General features: G+C 31.4%; 1 long non-coding RNA gene across 1 annotated transcript; it reads right to left on the reverse strand.

Annotated features, from left to right (window-relative positions):
* On the reverse strand, positions 1–571 carry LOC119610603. The gene is made up of 3 exons (XR_005232005.1): positions 539–571; positions 300–325; positions 1–17 (listed from the first exon to the last, which is right to left on the reverse strand). It is a non-coding gene; the product is annotated as an uncharacterized LOC119610603 (long non-coding RNA).
* Between the last annotated feature and the right edge of the window lie 4,098 nt (positions 572–4,669).

The following is a 4,669-nucleotide window of genomic DNA, read 5'->3' on the forward strand; positions in this document are numbered from 1 at the left end:
CTTGAATTCCAAAGAACCTGTAGGGAAAAGAAACATTAGTTTTTGTTTTTTTTTTAAGTTCATAATAAAATTTTCTAAAAGAATCGTGTCTATGAATTGTTTAAAAGAAAATGTTTGTTAAGAGTTTCTTTTAGAAAGTTTTATGCTCAAACAATCCTATATATGTAAGCTAGTAGCTAGTTTTTGTTTAAAGTGAAAATGTCAAGGGGCACTTCTCGCCAAAGATCTAAGGCTTCAGCCTGAAATCTTTGGTGGTTTTGGTCCTTGTCATTTTCATCTATTTTTATCAGAAGACTTACCTGAGTCATCATAATGTCCGGGTCTTCTATGTCAGTTTCCCAAAGTTTGTATGGATAATCTGTAAAAAGAAGCATTAGTAATTTAGTTTTTTTTTTTTTTTTTGTTGAATGTAATTACAAGGGGTATTTCCCGCCAATGTCTCTAGTGTTTACTCTATGAGCTTTGGTGGACTTTGTCCTTGTATTACAATAAATAGGATGTATCATTATTATTAATATAATTTTTTTTTCAAACTTACGACTCCTAAACGGAAGCTAAGGCCTGTTGGAAGTATAAGGTCCTTTTGAATTTTAGTCTGAAAATATAGTAAATTAAAATAGAATTAGTAAAATTATAAAAAAAGGAATCACAAAAAAAAATTATAAAAAGAATTAAATAAAAATCTAAAAAATAAATTTAATAAATTTATAAAAAAAAACATATAAAAACATTTATATAAAAAAAAAAAATTGAAAAAAACTGAATTTTTTATTTTGTAAATATTTTCAGAATTTTTCATTGAATTTCGTACATTTTAACTTTTATTTCCACTGTCACTAAAATTTCACTGATACTGTTATCCCCCACTGTATTTTTCAAAAATTAGTTTTATTTTACAAATTCGCAAAATTTCTTTTCACCACACACTAGGAATTGTCCACTTAACACCATAGAATATTTTTTTGATTTTGTCACACCACTTTTGTCACACACTGTATTATATTTTTTTTACCGGCTTAATGTTATCACTTTAGTTTTCAGCATCAGTTTAAATTTTTATTCCCTTTTATTTTATTTTTTTTTTTTTTTTTTGCTAGTCACAGTAATTTCCATTTCATTTTTTGTTTGGCACCGTCAACTTTTTATTTGCACAAAAATTTAAATTTAATTTTTTTAATTTTGCACTTTAGTTTTGTTTTACACTTCACTTGCGTCCCGCACTGTAATTTCTGGAAAAATAATTTTTAGTTTGTAATTCTTACCGGCACTAATATTTTTCGCGTTTTATTAATTTTTATTTTAATTCTCCGTCCGCGCACTTTTGGTACCCACTGTATTTTCCAAACTTTATTTTTTTATCACAATGACACTGCACTTGAATTAAAACACTTACATTAATTTTTTACACACACTTTTCACACGCACTGTAGTTTCCAAAAATCCCTAATCTTTTATTTTTTTTTAACACTTTATTTTAAATTTTACACTAGAAATTAATTTTCACTTACCTTGCACATGTCCAACTCCAGAAATTACACTTGCACCTACCCAATAGCTAACTGTAGCCACATTCCTGAAAGAAACAAACAAAAAAAAAAATACATTGAAAATTTTGTTCATATTGAATGAATTAAATAAATTTTTACTTACCATAATTCCACCAAAATCTGCAGCATCCTCCGTCTTTTTCTGAAAAGAAAATATAAAATATTATAAATTAGTAATTTGTTACAATTTTTCAGAAATATTTCTAAATAAAAATAGATAAATTGAAAAATAAACATTTCATTAACAAATACTTACCATTGTTGATCACCGCCATTGAAAACAAGTAGGAAAGTATAGTCGGGCATGGCCGACCATATAATACAATACACCATGAGTATATTTTAAAAATTTAAATTTTTCACAAAGAAACTTTTATGTTGAATTTTACCTTAATTCCAAAGTATTTAAGCAATTTATTGATAAAAAACAAATTTTCTAAATGAGGCTTTATATAGGAGTATAGGTCAAACATGGGCCGATCCTCATTAAATTTGGGAAAAGGATATATTGTTAAATAATAGTTAATTATGTTGAGTTTCATTGCGATACAAATGGTTACAAGTCAGTTTTAGACGTTTAAGACATTTTTTGAAGGGGGGTTTGTATGGGGGCTAGGGTCAAATAAGGGCCGATCATTACGAAAATCTGCAGTGTCATTTATACTTATATAAAACTTATTTGTGCCAATTTTTAGAGAGATAATAGCATATTTGACGTAATTATGGCATAAAAAGCCCAAATCGGGAGGTACGGTTGTATGAGGGCTAGGTGAAATAATGGACCGATTTCAACCATTTTCAAAAGGCTTCGTCCTTATGCCAAAAAACATGCTTGGTCCAAATTTCATCAAATTATCTTGAAAAATGCGGCCTGTACCTTGCGCACAAGGTTTACATGGACAGCCAGCCAGCCAGCCGGACAGACGGACGGACGGACATGCCTTAATCGACTCAAAATGTGATTCTGAGTCGATCGGTATACTTAAAGGTGGGTGTAGGACCAATATTTTTGTGTGTTACAAACATCAGCACAAACGTATAATACCCTCCCCACTATAGTGGTGTAGGGTATAAATATTCATGAATGCGTTTTTGCATTCTCTCTCCTCCCTTTCCCTTTCAGAGTACGTCGCCGCACGAACAGTTTTGACGGCGGCACAGAGTCGCACTTTTATTCATGAATGAATAAGGGTTGCCATAGTAAACTTTTTTTGATAAGGAGTAAGAAAATGCCCAAAATCCCAGGAAATTTTTAAAATTAGGGAGGTTCATAAAATTCAGGGCGCAAATTTTTCCACCCCATTCTGTATCCATAAATGGATTACAGAATGGTACGGTTTGTCGTTGTGCACCCTGTAGTTAAGCTACCAAATAAAAGAAGAAGCAGGGTAAACAGGTGGCAACTAAATAGCAAGGGGAATTTTTCTTTAGGAAGAAGAGGAAGAAAATAAACAAAAACAAAACAATTATAGAAAAAAATAAATGTAAAAAATTAAGTTACTGAAAACTTATTGGAAGGGCATCATATTGGCAACCGAGGTTTCTCGGTCTCTAATGACCAAAATGTCAGTCCTTTTTTATTTTCTGCGTCTACTGAAGAAGCTGGAGCCCGTGGCCATCGTCTACGTGAAAAGAAAAAAAAGAAGAACAAATCAAAACTTTTCATTTTCTTTTATTAAAGAAAAAATTAAAAGAATTTTTAAAACTGAAAGCTTAAAACTAAATTAAAGTTTTTAAAACTAAAGTAAAGTAAACATAAAAGTAAATAAAATATAACTTGAACTAAGCCAACACCAAGCCACGCCATCGCCAGCTCCACTCAACGGGGGACTTCTTCGACACATTAGCACCAACAATCCGGTGGTGCTTCATTACGAAAATCTGCAGTGTCATTTATACTTATATAAAACTTATTTGTGCCAATTTTTAGAGAGATAATAGCATATTTGACGTAATTATGGCATAAAAAGCCCAAATCGGGAGGTACGGTTGTATGAGGGCTAGGTGAAATAATGGACCGATTTCAACCATTTTCAATAGGCTTCGTCCTTATGCCAAAAAACATGCTTGGTCCAAATTTCATCAAATTATCTTGAAAAATGCGGCCTGTACCTTGCGCACAAGGTTTACATGGACAGCCAGCCAGCCGGACAGACGGACGGACGGACATGTCTTAATCGACTCAAAATGTGATTCTGAGTCGATCGGTATACTTAAAGGTGGGTGTAGGACCAATATTTTTGTGTGTTACAAACATCAGCACAAACGTATAATACCCTCCCCACTATAGTGGTGTAGGGTATAAATATTCATGAATGCGTTTTTGCATTCTCTCTCCTCCCTTTCCCTTTCAGAGTACGTCGCCGCACGAACAGTTTTGACGGCGGCACAGAGTCGCACTTTTATTCATGAATGAATAAGGGTTGCCATAGTAAACTTTTTTTGATAAGGAGTAAGAAAATGCCCAAAATCCCAGGAAATTTTTAAAATTAGGGAGGTTCATAAAATTCAGGGCGCAAATTTTTCCACCCCATTCTGTATCCATAAATGGATTACGGTTTGTCGTTGTGCACCCTGTAGTTAAGCTACCAAATAAAAGAAGAAGCAGGGTAAACAGGTGGCAACTAAATAGCAAGGGGAATTTTTCTTTAGGAAGAAGAGGAAGAAAATAAACAAAAACAAAACAATTATAGAAAAAAATAAATGTAAAAAATTAAGTTACTGAAAACTTATTGGAAGGGCACCATATTGGCAACCGAGGTTTCTCGGTCTCTAATGACCAAAATGTCGGTCCTTTTTTATTTTCTGCGTCTACTGAAGAAGCTGGAGCCCGTGGCCATCGTCTACGTGAAAAGAAAAAAAAGAAGAACAAATCAAAACTTTTCATTTTCTTTTATTAAAGAAAAAATTAAAAGAATTTTTAAAACTGAAAGCTTAAAACTAAATTAAAGTATATATATATATATATATATATATATATATATATATATATATATATATATATATATATATATATATATATATATATATATATATATATATATATATATTTAGGTATAAATTAATGAATACAAAAAAAACGTAAACAGAAATGAAATAAAAAAATTAAAAAAGAGAAAATA

Source organism: Lucilia sericata, unplaced genomic scaffold (assembly GCF_015586225.1).
Source record: "Lucilia sericata isolate MDLA Ls3-8-SP2 unplaced genomic scaffold, ASM1558622v1 Contig001244F_arrow, whole genome shotgun sequence".
NCBI lineage: Eukaryota > Metazoa > Arthropoda > Insecta > Diptera > Calliphoridae > Lucilia > Lucilia sericata.